Below are 15027 nucleotides of genomic sequence, written 5' to 3'. Positions count from 1 at the left end.
AATATTTAAAATAAAATCTTTTTTGACTGTGAATCATCAGCCTGCTAGTGCAATTGAATTGCAGTTGCCTGCCTGCCAGCGTGTGTGCCAGGCCCACTTGCCAACTGGTGCCACCAATCATATTTGTTATAACAGTAGTTTAAATATTAAAAATAATAATTTTTTGACTCTGAAAGATCAGTCTGCTAGTGTAATCTAATTGCAGTGGTCTGCCTGCCAGCGTGTCTGCCAGGCCCACTTGCTGCCAACTATTCCCACCAATCATATTTGTTATAACAGTATAGTAAATATTTAAAATAAATAATTTTTTGCCTGTGAATCATCAGTCTGCTAGTGCCTTTGAATTGCAGTTACCTGCCTGCCAGCGTGTGTGCCAGGCCACTTGCCAACTAGTTACACCAATCATATTTGTTCTAACAGTATTATAAATATTTAAAATAAAAAATTCAAAGATTGTGAATCATCAGTCTGCTATTGCTATTGAATTGCAGTTTCCTGCCTGTCAGCGTGTGTGCCAGGCCCACTAGACAACTAGTGCCACCAATCATATTTGTTGTAACAGTATTGAAAATATTTTAAATCATACATTTTTAGACTGTGAATCTTCAGTCTCCTAGTGCCATTGAATTGCAGTTGCCTGCCTGCCAGCGTGTGTGCCAGGCCCACTTGCCAACTAGTTACACCAATCATATTAGTTGTAACAGTATTGTAAATATTTAAAATAAAAAAATCTTAGTCTGTGAATCATCAGTCTGCTAGTGCCATTGAATTGCAGTTTCCTCCTGCCTGCCAGGGTGTGTGCCAGGCCCACTAGCCAACTACTGCCACCAATCATATTTGTTGTAACAGTATTGAAAATATTTTAAATCATAACTTTTTTGTCTGTGAATCTTCAGTCTCCTAGTGCCATTGAATTGCAGTTGCCTGCCTGCCTGCCAGCGTGTGTGCCAGGCCCATTTGCCAACTAGTTACACCAATCATATTAGTTGTAACAGTATTGTAAATATTTAAAATAAAAAAATCTTAGACTGTGAATCATCAGTCTGCTAGTGCCATTGAATTGCAGTTTCCTCCTGCCTGCCAGCGTGTGTGCCAGGCCCACTAGCCAACTACTGCCACCAATCATATTTGTTGTAACAGTATTGAAAATATTTTAAATCATAACTTTTTTGACTGTGAATCTTCAGTCTCCTAGTGCCATTGAATTGCAGTTTTTCTGCCTGCCAGCGTGTGTGCCAGGCCCACTTGCCAACTAGTTACACTAATCATATTTGTTGTTACAGTATTGTAAATATTTAAAATAAAAAATTCTTAGACTGTGAATCATCAGTCTGCTAGTGCCATTGAATTGCAGTTTCCTCCTGCCTGCCAGCGTGTGTGCCAGGCCCACTAGCCAACTACTGCCACCAATCATATTTGTTGTAACAGTATTGAAAATATTTTAAATCATAACTTTTTTGACTGTGAATCTTCAGTCTCCTAGTGCCATTGAATTGCAGTTGCCTGCCTGCCAGCATGTGTGCCAGGCCCACTTGCCAACTAGTTACACCAATCATATTTGTTGTAACAGTATTGTAAATATTTAAAATAAAAAATTCTTAGACTGTGAATCATCAGTTTGCTAGTGCCATTGAATTGCAGTTTCCTCCTGCCTGCCAGCGTGTGTGCCAGGCCCACTAGCCAACTAATGCCAGCAATCATATTTGTTGTAACAGTATTGAAATTTGTTTAAATCATAACTTTTTTGACTGTGAATCTTCAGTCTCCTAGTGCCATTTAATTGCAGTTGCCTGCCTGCCTGCCTGCCAGCGTGTGTGCCAGGCCCACTTGCCAACTAGTTACACCAATCATATTTTTGTTACAGTATTGTAAATATTTAAAATAAGAATTTCTTAGACTGTGAATCATCAGTCTGCTAGTGCCATTGAATTGCAGTTTCCTCCTGCCTGCCAGCGTGTGTGCCAGGCCCACTAGCCAACTACTGCCACCAATCATATTTGTTGTAACAGTATTGAAAATATTTGAAATCATAACTTTTTTGACTGTGAATCTTCAGTCTCCTAGTGCCATTGAATTGCAGTTGCCTGCCTGCCAGCGTGTGTGCCAGGCCCACTTGCCAACTAGTTACACCAATCATATTTGTTCTAACAGTATTGTAAATATTTTAAATAAAAAATTCTTAGACTGTGAATCATCAGTCTGCTAGTGCCATTGAATTGCAGTTTCCTCCTGCCTGCCAGCGTGTGTGCCAGGCCCACTAGCCAACTAGTTACACCAATCATATTTGTTGTAACAGTATTGAAAATATTTTAAATCATAACTTTTTTGACTGTGAATCATCAGTCTCCTAGTGCCATTGAATTGCAGTTGCCTGCCTGCCAGCGTGTGTGCCAGGCCCACTTGCCAACTAGTTACAACAATCATATTAGTTGTAACAGTATTGTAAATATTTAAAATAAAAAAATCTTAGACTGTGCATCATCAGTCTGCTAGTGCCATTGAATTGCAGTTTCCTCCTGCCTGCCAGCGTGTGTGCCAGGCCCACTAGCCAACTACTGCCACCAATCATACAGGGAGTGCAGAATTATTAGGCAAGTTGTATTTTTGAGGATTAATTTTATTATTGAACAACAACCATGTTCTCAATGAACCCAAAAACCTCATTAATAATCAAAGCTGAATAGTTTTGGAAGTAGTTTTTAGTTTGCTTTTACTTATAGCTATTTTAGGGGGATATCTGTGTGTGCAGGTGACTATTACTGTGCATAATTATTAGGCAACTTAACAAAAAACAAATATATACCCATTTCAATTATTTATTTTTACCAGTGAAACCAATATAACATCTCAACATTCACAAATATACATTTCTGACATTCAAAAACAAAACAAATCAGTGACCAATATAGCCACCTTTCTTTGCAAGGACACTCAAAAGCCTGCCATCCATGGATTCTGTCAGTGTTTTGATCTGTTCACCATCAACATTGCGTGCAGCAGCAACCACAGCCTCCCAGACACTGTTCAGAGAGGTGTACTGTTTTCCCTCCTTGTAAATCTCACATTTGATGATGGACCACAGGTTCTCAATGGGGTTCAGCTCAGGTGAACAAGGAGGCCATGTCATTAGATTTTCTTCTTTTATACCCTTTCTTGCCAGCCATGCTGTGGAGTACTTGGACGCGTGTGATGGAGCATTGTCCTGCATGAAAATCATGTTTTTCTTGAAGGATGCAGACTTCTTCCTGTACCACTGCTTGAAGAAGGTGTCTTCCAGAAACTGGCAGTAGGACTGGGAGTTGAGCTTGACTCCATCCTCAACCCGAAAAGGCCCCACAAGCTCATCTTTGATGATACCAGCCCAAACCAGTACTCCACCTCCACCTTGCTGGCGTCTGAGTCGGACTGGAGCTCTCTGCCCTTTACCAATCCAGCCACGGGCCCATCCATCTGGCCCATCAAGACTCACTCTCATTTCATCAGTCCATAAAACCTTAGAAAAATCAGTCTTGAGATATTTCTTGGCCCAGTCTTGACGTTTCAGCTTGTGTGTCTTGTTCAGTGGTGGTCGTCTTTCAGCCTTTCTTTCCTTGGCCATGTCTCTGAGTATTGCACACCTTGTGCTTTTGGGCACTCCAGTGATGTTGCAGCTCTGAAATATGGCCAAACTGGTGGCAAGTGGCATCTTGGCAGCTGCACGCTTGACTTTTCTCAGTTCATGGGCAGTTATTTTGCGCCTTGGTTTTTCCACACGCTTCTTGCGACCCTGTTGACTATTTTGAATGAAACGATTGATTGTTCGATGATCACGCTTCAGAAGCTTTGCAATTTTAAGAGTGCTGCATCCCTCTGCAAGATAACTCACTATTTTTGACTTTTCTGAGCCTGTCAAGTCCTTCTTTTGACCCATTTTGCCAAAGGAAAGGAAGTTGCCTAATAATCATGCACACCTGATATAGGGTGCTGATGTCATTAGACCACACCCCTTCTCATTACAGAGATGCACATCACCTAATATGCTTAATTGGTAGTAGGCTTTCGAGCCTATACAGCTTGGAGTAAGACAACATGCATAAAGAGGATGATGTGGTCAAAATACTCATTTGCCTAATAATTCTGCACTCCCTGTATTTGTTGTAACAGTATTGAAAATATTTTAAATCATAATTTTTTTGACTGTGAATCTTCAGTCTCCTAGTGCCATTGAATTGCAGTTTTTCTGCCTGCCAGCGTGTGTGCCAGGCCCACTTGCCAACTAGTTACACCAATCATATTTTTTGTTACAGTATTGTAAATATTTAAAATAAAAAATTCTTAGACTGTGAATCATCAGTCTGCTAGTGCCATTGAATTGCAGTTTCCTCCTGCCTGCCAGCGTGTGTGCCAGGCCCACTAGCCAACTACTGCCACCAATCATATTTGTTGTAACAGTATTGAAAATATTTTAAATCATAACTTTTTTGACTGTGAATCTTCAGTCTCCTAGTGCCATTGAATTGCAGTTGCCTGCCTGCCAGCGTGTGTGCCAGGCCCACTTGACAACTAGTTACACCAATCATATTTGTTGTAACAGTATTGTAAATATTTAAAATAAAAAATTCTTAGACTGTGAATCATCAGTTTGCTAGTGCCATTGAATTGCAGTTTCCTCCTGCCTGCCAGCGTGTGTGCCAGGCCCACTAGCCAACTAGTGCCCCCAATCATATTTGTTGTAACAGTATTGAAATTTGTTTAAATCATAACTTTTTTGACTGTGAATCTTCAGTCTCCTAGTGCCATTGAATTGCAGTTGCCTGCCTGCCTGCCAGCGTGTGTGCCAGGCCCACTTGCCAACTAGTTACACCAATCATATTTTTTGTTACAGTATTGTAAATATTTAAAATAAAAATTTCTTAGACTGTGAATCATCAGTCTGCTAGTGCCATTGAATTGCAGTTTCCTCCTGCCTGCCAGCAAGTGTGCCAGGCCCACTAGCCAACTAGTGCCACCAATCATATTTGTTGTAACAGTATTGAAAATATTTTAAATCATAACTTTTTTGACTGTGAATCATCAGTCTCCTAGTGCCATTGAATTGCAGTTGCCTGCCTGCCAGCATGTGTGCCAGACCCACTTGCCAACTAGTTACAACAATCATATTTGTTGTAACAGTATTGTAAATATTTAAAATAAAAAATTCTTAGACTGTGAATCATCAGTCTGCTAGTGCCATTGAATTGCAGTTTCCTCCTGCCTGCCAGGGTGTGTGCCAGGCCCACTAGCCAACTACTGCCACCAATCATATTTGTTGTAACAGTATTGAACATTTTTTAAATCATAACTTTTTTGACTGTGAATCTTCAGTCTCCTAGTGCCATTGAATTGCAGTTTTCCTGCCTGCCAGCGTGTGTGCCAGGCCCTCTTGCCAACTAGTTACACCAATCATATTAGTTGTAACAGTATTGTAAATATTTAAAATCCAAAATTCTTAGACTGTGAATCATCAGTCTGCTAGTCCCATTGAATTGCAGTTTCCTCCTGCCTGCCAGCGTGTGTGCCAGACCCACTAGCCAACTACTGCCACCAATCATATTTGTTGTAACAGTATTGAAAATATTTTAAATCATAACTTTTTTTGTCTGTGAATCTTCAGTCTCCTAGTGTCATTGAATTGCAGTTGCCTGCCTGCCATCGTGTGTGCCAGGCCCACTTGCCGTTTCCAACTAGTGCCACCAATCATATTTGTTCTAACAGTATTGTCAATTTAAAAAAAAAAAAAAATTTGGACTAAGAAGCATGACTCAGCTAGTGTAATCTAATTGCAGTTGCCTTCCTCCCAGCGTGTGTGCCAGACAGGCCCATTTGCCAAATAGTGCCAACAATCATATTTGTTGTCACAGTACTTCTAATATTTAAAAAAATAAACATTTTTGACTTTGAAACATCAGTCTTTTTTTGTTGTCAGTCTCACAGCGTATACTGTGCCCACTTGCCCAGTGCCACCACTCATAATTTGTTTAATAGTATTGTAAGTGTACATTTTTAAAAAAATGACAGGCAGAGGCAGGCCACCCCGCAGGTTCCGTCGTGGTCGTGGTGCTGTGATTCCTTTAGACCCTACAAATATGCACATTGTTCAGATGCCGGGTGCCAGGGGGGACGCGAAAAGTTCTGAGGAGGACCTAGTTGAATAGCTAACACAGGACACCCAATCTTCTACAGCTTCCGCTCCTAGTCCTCCTAACCTTGACGCACCATCTACGTCCAGCTGTGCTTTGGGCACGTCTCAAGTGACCAGTGCCACTCGCCCGCCTGTCACCACCACCAACACTAGCACCACAGCCGCTTCACTTGATCTGTCACAGGAGTTATTGACACATTAGTTGGAAGAAATGAGTGATGCGCAACCATCATTGACAGAGGATGTAGATAACAGTGATATGTCTCAGTCAGGCAGCATTACAGACATGGAGGTACGGTGTGATGATGATGATGTTGTACCCGCTGCTGCTTCCTTTCTTGATGTGTCAGATACAAGTGAAGCGGTTGATGATGATGTGTCGGTGGATGTCACGTGGGTGCCTGCTAGAAGAGAAGAAGAAGAGGGGGAAAGTTCAGATGGGGAGACAGAGAGGAGGAGGAGGAGAAGAGTTGGAAGCAGGGGGAGGTTGTCGCAATTAGCTAGTGGCACAGTCAGACAGCATGCATCGGCACCCAGAAACAGCCAGACAGCACGCCGACGCCCATCAACGCATGCTGTTGCCACCACCAGAATGCAGTCATCGCAGAGCTCAGCAGTGTGGCATTTTTTTGTGTGTGTGCCTCTGACAACAGCGATGCTATTTGCAACCTGTGCCAAAAGAAACTGAGTCGTGGGAAGTCCAACACCCACCAAGGTACAACTGCTTTGCGAAGGCACATGGTCTCACATCACAAACGCAGATGGGAGAACACATGAGTAGAAGCAGCACACAAACTCAAAGCCGCCCTCCTCCTCCTGCTCCAGCATCTTCAGCCACGTCAACCACTGCTGTCCTCCTTGCCCCCTCTCAACCATCCTCCTCTGAGTCTCTCTTACGTAGCAGTTCCTGGTCATCTGCCCATAGTCAGGTGTCTGTCAAGGACATGTTTGAGCGTAAGAAGCCAATTTCTCAAAGTCACCCCCTTGCCCGGCGTCTGACAGCTGGCTTGTCTGAACTCTTAGCCCGCCAGTTTTTACCATACAAGCTGGTGGAGTCTGATGCTTTCAAAAAATTTGTATCCATTGGGACACCACAGTGGAAGGTACCTGGCAGAAATTTCTTTTCACAAAAGGCAATCCCAAACCTGTACTCTGTTGTGCGAAAGGAAGTAATGGCAGGTCTGGCACGCAGTGTTGGGGCAAGGGTTCATATGACCACGGATAGCTGGTCTGCAAAGCATGGTCAGGGCAGGTATATCACCTACACTGCGCATTGGGTAAACCTGCTGACGTCTGACAAGCATGGAATGCATGGCTCTGCAGAAGAGTTGGTGACACCGCCACGACTTGCAGGCAGGCCTGCTGCTACCTCCTCCTACTCCATCCTCTTCCATAACCTCTTCCATAACCTCTTCCTCGGATGAGTCCTCTTCTGCTTCTGCGTCTTGCTCCACATCAATGGCACCCCCCCAGCTCCCCAGGTACTATTCCACATCCCGGATACGGCAGTGTCATGCCGTCTTGGGGTTGACTTGCCTGAAAGTGGAGAGTCACACTGCACCAGCACTCCTGACCTCCCTGAATGCACAGGTGGATCAGTGGCTGACTATGCACCAACTGGAGATTGGCAAGGTTGTTTCTGACAATGGAAGTAATTTGGTGGCGGCATTGAAATTGGGTAAGTTGACACATGTGCCGTGCATGGCACATGTGTGTAATCTGATTGTACAACGATTTGTGCATAAGTACCCAGGCTTAGAGGACGTCCTGAAGCAGGCCAGGAAGGTGTGTGGCCATTTCAGGCGTTCCTACACGGCCATGGCGCACTTGTCCGATATCCAGCGTCAAAACAACCTGCCAGTGAGGCACTTGATTTGCGACAGCCCGACACGGTGGAATTCAACACTCCTAATGTTTGACCACCTGCTCCAACAAGAAAAAGCTGTTAATGAGTATTTGTATGACCGGGGTGCTAGGACAGCCTCTGGGGAGCTGGGGATTTTTTTGCAAAATTACTGGACGCTCATGCGCAATGCCTGTAGGCTCATGCGTCCTTTTGAGGAGGTGACAAACCTTGTCAGTCGCACCGAAGGCACCATCAGCGACATCATACTATTTGTTTTCTTCCTGGAGCGTGCCCTGCGAAGAGTGCTGGATCAGGCCGTAGATGAGCGTGAAGAGGAAGAGGAAGAGTTGTGGTGTCCATCACCACCACAAATAGCCTTTTCAGCATCGCTTGCTGGACCTGCGGCAACGCAGGAAGAGGATTGTGAGGAAGAGGAGTCAGAGGAGGAATGTGGCTTTGAGGAGGAGGAGGAAGACCAAGCACAACAGGCATCCCAGGGTGCTCGTTGTTGTCACCTCTCTGGTACCCGTGGTGTTGTACGTGGCTGGGGGGAAGAAGATACCCTCAGTGAGATCAGTGAGAACGAGGAACGGGACATGATTAGCTCAGCATCCAACCTTGTGCAAATGGGTTTTTTCATGCTGTCGTGCCTGTTGAGGGACCCTCGTATAAAAAAGCTGAAGGAGAACGACCTGTACTGGGTGTCCACGCTCCTCGACCCCCGGTATAAGCATAAAGTGCCTGAAATGTTACCAAATTCCCGCAAGTCGGAAAGGATGGAGCATTTTAAAAATAAATTAAAAAATATGCTTTACACAGCGTATAAGGGTGATGTCACAGCATAACGGGAATGTAACAGGGGAAGAGATGAAAGTAATCCTCCTCCTCCCACGACCACGGCGGCAAGGACAGGACGCTTTCCTGACATCTTGTTGATGGAGGACATACGGACCTTTTTAACTCCTATGCATTGCCAGAGCCTTTCGGGATCCAGCCTCAGAGAAAGACTCAACCGATAGGTAGCAGACTACCTAGCATTAACTGCAGATCTCAACACTCTGAGGAGCGATGGACCCCTTGACTACTGGGTGTGCAGGCTTGACCTGTGGCCTGAGCTATCCCAATTTGCAATTGAACTTCTGGCCTGCCTCGCTTCAAGTGTCCTGTCCGAAAAAACCTTCAGTGCAGCAGGAGGTTTTGTCACTGAGAAGAGAAGTCGCCTAGGTCAAAAAAGTCTTGGCTATCTCACCTTTATTAAAATGAATGAGGGATGGATCCCGAAGGGACTGACATTGGGCGATACATTTGAGTAAAAAAGGCCTGATGGTGAGATGAGGTGCCTTGGGCTACAAATGGTACACACGCTGGCTTTTTTTTTCTTATAATGCAGGATGACTTGCGTGACTTATCCGCCAACAACTAGTGTTCAAGCCGCAAGGTTTTAGGGCACTTTCTAAATGTTTTACAAACATAAATTTCTCTGGCCGCTGCTACAGCAGTGGCTGCAACAATACCAAATTTTTCAGGCATTTGTAAATGCCTAATTTTTCTGGACTCTGCTGCTGCACTGTGGCTACAAAACTCAAAGCAAAAAAAATGCACATAACAGTGATTAAACTGTTAAGAATTGTACTACTTAATACACCACTCATATCTGGTGGCACAGTAGATTGCACGTGTAGTGCCCCGAATTTGAAGGAGGAGGACCGACCAAGCATCTTTATCCATCTCTTGGTTCCTCTAAATTATCTCCAGGTTCCATCTATGCCATACCTGTAGTCTATTGTGCAAAAGGATGGCATATGTGGTGTTTCATGCTGTTGTGCCTGTTGAGGGTCGTGGCCCATCGTATAAAAAGGCTGAAGGAGAATGACCTGTACTGGGTGTCCAAGCACATTTTTTGTTAAATATTCCCGGTTCCTGTAAATTATCTCCGGGTTCCTCAAATCAATGCCATACCTGTACTCGATTGTGCAAAAGGATGGCATATGTGGTGTTTCATGCTGTTGTGCCTGTTTTGGGCCTTTGGCCATCGTATAAAAAGGCTGAAGGAGAACGACCTGTACTGGGTGTCCAAGAACGTTTTTTGTACAATATTCCCGGTTCCTCTAAATTATCTCCGGGTTCCTCAAATCAATGCCATACCTGTACTCGATTGTGCAAAAGTGTGGCATATGTGGTGTTTCATTCTGTTGTTTCTGTTGAGGGTCCGGGACCCTCGTCTAAAAAGGCTGAAGGAGAACAAAGTGTACTGGTTGTCCAAGCATCTTTTTCCATCTCCCGGTTCCTAAAAATTATCTCCGGGTTTCTAAAATGGATGCCATACCTGTACTCTATTGTGCAAAAGGATGGCATATGTGGTGTTTCATGCTGTTGTGGCTGTTAAGGGTCGTAGGCCATCGTATAAAACGGCTGAAGGAGAATGACCTGTATTGCCTTGCTGCTCCTTTTAGGCTGGCCAGCTCTTTGCATACATGCCCACAGACTCTGTAACGGATGCCTCTTTTAGGGAGAGGTGCAGCCATAATGCAGGGTCAGAACCTCTGCCTGCAACTGGTATACTCGATTGTGCAAAAGGAAGTAACCTTACCATGGTTCCCTGACCACACGTCTTGTTGTTATATTTTGGTGAGGGTAATCATGATGGCCATGTAGACCTCCCCCGAGAGGTCTGGAAGTAACAGGGATGAAAGTGCTAAGAATAGTACTAATTTACACAACGAAGTTAGCCATGGGTCCCAGTCCAAGAACGCATGTCTTGTTGTTTTATTTGGTGCGACTAATCAAGCTGGCCATATAGACCTCCCACCATTAGGTGTTGTAACAGGTATTAAACTAATAAGAACAGTACTACCGAAATAAACCGAATTAACAGGGTTTCAAGAGCCAAGGTTTTATTGTTGTACTTTGTTAGGCTAATCATGATGGCCATGTAGACCTCCCCCGAGAGGCCTGGAAGTAACAGGGATGAAAGTGCTAAGAATAGTACTACTTTACACAATCAAGTTAGCCATGGGTCTTAGTCCAAGACCGCATGTCTTGTTTTTTTGTTTGGTGCGGCTAATCATGCAGGCCATATAGACCTCCCACCATTCGGTGTTGTAACAGGTATTAAACTAATAAGAACAGTACTACCGAAATAAACCAAATTAACAGGGTTTCAAGAGCCAAGGTTTTATTGTTGTACTTTGTTAGGCTAATCATGATGGCCATGTAGACCTCCCCCGAGAGGCCTGGAAGTAACAGGGATGAAAGTGCTAAGAATAGTCCTACTTTACACAATCAAGTTAGCCATGGGTCTTAGTCCAAGACCGCATGTCTTGTTGTTTTGTTTGGTGTGGCTAATCATGCAGGCCATATAGACCTCCCACCATTAGGTGTTGTAACAGGTATTAAACTAATAAGAACAGTACTACTTAACACAACCTTACCATGGGTGTCAGACCGCATGTCTTGTTATTATATTTTATAAGGGTAATCATGCAGGCCATATAGACCTCCCCCGATAGGGTGAGTAACAGGTATTAAAATGCTAAGAACAGTACTACTTAACACAACCTTACCATGGGTCACAGAGCATATGTCTTATTATTATATTTTGTAAGGGTAATCATGCAGGCCATATAGACCTCCCCCGATAGGGTGAGTAACAGGTATTAAAATGCTAAGAACAGTAGTACTTAACACAACCTTACCATGGGTACCAGACCCAGAGCATATGTCTTATTATTATATTTTGTAAGGGTAATCATGCAGGCCGTATAGACCTCCCCCGATAGGGGGAGTTACAGGGATTAAAGTGCTAAGAAAAGTGCTACTTAACACAACCTAGTTACCATGGGTCCCAGACCGCGTGTCTTGTTGTTATACTTTGTCATGGTAATCATGCAGGCCATATAGATCTCCCCCAATAGGAGGAGTTACAGGGATGAAAGTGCTAAGAATAGTACTACTTTACACAACCTAGTTACCAACCCAGACCGCATGTTTAATTATTATACTTTGTCAGGGTAGTTATATATCTAACAAATCTATCTATTTATCTTCTATCGATTCTATCTAACTATCAATCTATGTATATCTATCTATCTTCTGTCCGGACTGTTTTGAGACAGCCACTTGTGTTTTTGACAAATTTGAAGTAGGAGGACAGACCAATCACAAGGATTAAACTGCGAAGAATAGTAATACTTAAGAAAACCTAGTTATACCAGAACCACCATGGGTCCCAGACCGCATGTTTTGTTGTTATACTTTGTCAGGGTAATCATGCAGGCCATATAGACCTTCCCCGATAGGGGGAGTTACAGGGATGAAAATGCTAAGAATAGTACTACTTAACACAACATAGTTACCATGGGTCCCAGACCGCATGTTTTGTTGTTATACTTTGTCAGGTTAATCATGCAGGCCATATAGACCTCCCTTGATAGGGTGAGTAACAGGGATTAAAGTGCTAAGAATAGTACAACTTAACACAACCTAGTTAACATTAACAGTGGTTCCCAGACCGCATGTCTTGTTGTTAGATTTTGTCAGGATAATCAGGCAGGCCATATAGACCTCCCCCGATAGGGGGAGTAACAGGGATTAAAGTGCTAAGAATAGTACAATTTAACACAACCTAGTTAACAGTGGTTCCCAGACCGCATGTCTTGTTGTTATATTTTGCCAGGATAATCAGGCACGCCATATAGACCTCCCCCCATAGGGGGAATAACAGGGATTAAAGTGCTAAGAATAGTACAACTTAACACAACCTAGTTAACATTAACAGTGGTTCCCAGACCGCATGTCTTGTTGTTAGATTTTGTCAGGATAATCAGGCAGGCCATATAGACCTCCCCCGATAGGGGGAGTAACAGGGATTAAAGTGCTAAGAATAGTACAACTTAACACAACCTAGTTAACAGTGGTTCCCAGACTGCATGTCTTGTTATATTTTGGCAGGATAATCAGGCACGCCATATAGACCTCCCCCGATAGGGGGAGTAACAGGGATTAAAGTGCTAAGAATAGTACTACTTAACACAACCTAGTTACCATGGGTCCATGACCGCATGTTTTGTTATTATACTTTGTCAGGGTAATCATGCAGGCCATATAGACCTCCCTTGATAGGGGGAGTAACAGGGATTACAGTTCTAAGAATAGTACTACTTAACACAACCTAGTTACCATGGGTCCCACACTGCATGTTTTGTTGTTATACTTTGTCAGGGTAATCATGAAGGCCATATAGACCTCCACCGAAAGGGGGAGTAAGAGGGATTAAACTGCTAAGAAAAGTTTTATTTAACACAACCTAGTTACCATGGGTCCCAGACAGCATGTTTAATTATTATACTTTGTCAGGGTAGTTATATATCTAACAAATCTATCTATTTATCTTCTATCGATTCTATCTATCAATCTATGTATATCTATATATCTATCTTCTGTCCGGACTGTTTTGAGACAGCCACTTGTGTTTTTGACAAATTTGAAGTAGGAGGACAGACCAATCACAAGGATTAAACTGCGAAGAATAGTAATACTTAAGAAAACCTAGTTATACCAGAACCACCATGGGTCCCAGACCGCATGTTTTGTTGTTATACTTTGTCAGGGTAATCATGCAGGCCATATAGACCTTCCCCGATAGGGGGAGTTACAGGGATGAAAATGCTAAGAATAGTACTACTTAACACAACATAGTTACCATGGGTCCCAGAACGCATGTTTTGTTGTTATACTTTGTCAGGTTAATCATGCAGGCCATATAGACCTCCCTTGATAGGGTGAGTAACAGGGATTAAAGTGCTAAGAATAGTACAATTTATCACAACCTAGTTAACATTAACAGTGGTTCCCAGACCGCATGTCTTGTTGTTAGATTTTGTCAGGATAATCAGGCAGGCCATATAGACCTCCCCCGATAGGGAGAGTAACAGGGATTAAAGTGCTAAGAATAGTACAATTTAACACAACCTAGTTAACAGTGGTTCCCAGACCGCATGTCTTGTTGTTATATTTTGCCAGGATAATCAGGCACGCCATATAGACCTCCCCCCATAGGGGGAATAACAGGGATTAAAGTGCTAAGAATAGTACAACTTAACACAACCTAGTTAACATTAACAGTGGTTCCCAGACCACATGTCTTGTTGTTAGATTTTGTCAGGATTATCAGGCAGGCCATATAGACCTCCCCCGATAGGGGGAGTAACAGGGATTAAAGTGCTAAGAATAGTAGAACTTAACACAACCTAGTTAACATTAACAGTGGTTCCCAGACCGCATGTCTTGTTGTTAGATTTTGTCAGGATAATCAGGCAGGCCATATAGACCTCCCCCGATAGGGGGAGTAACAGGGATTAAAGTGCTAAGAATAGTACAACTTAACACAACCTAGTTAACAGTGGTTCCCAGACCGCATGTCTTGTTATATTTTGGCAGGATAATCAGGCACGCCATATAGACCTCCCCCGATAGGGGGAGTAACAGGGATTAAAGTGCTAAGAATAGTACTACTTAACACAACCTAGTTACCATGGGTCCATGACCGCATGTTTTGTTATTATACTTTGTCAGGGTAATCATGCAGGCCATATAGACCTCCCTTGATAGGGGGAGTAACAGGGATTACAGTTCTAAGAATAGTACTACTTAACACAACCTAGTTACCATGGGTCCCACACTGCATGTTTTGTTGTTATACTTTGTCAGGATAATCATGAAGGCCATATAGACCTCCACCGAAAGGGGGAGTAAGAGGGATTAAACTGCTAAGAAAAGTTTTATTTAACACAACCTAGTTACCATGGGTCACAGACAGCATGTTTAATTATTATACTTTGTCAGGGTAGTTATATATCTAACAAATCTATCTATTTATCTTCTATCGATTCTATCTAACTATCAATCTATGTATATCTATCTATCTTCTGTCCGGACTGTTTTGAGGCAGCCACTTTTGTTTTTGACAAATTTGAAGTAGGAGGACAGACCAATCACAAGGATTAAACTGCGAAGAATAGTA

This window comes from Bombina bombina, chromosome 7 (assembly GCF_027579735.1).
Source record: "Bombina bombina isolate aBomBom1 chromosome 7, aBomBom1.pri, whole genome shotgun sequence".
Classification (NCBI taxonomy): Eukaryota; Metazoa; Chordata; class Amphibia; order Anura; family Bombinatoridae; genus Bombina; species Bombina bombina.
This window is presented reverse-complemented; position numbering follows the sequence as displayed.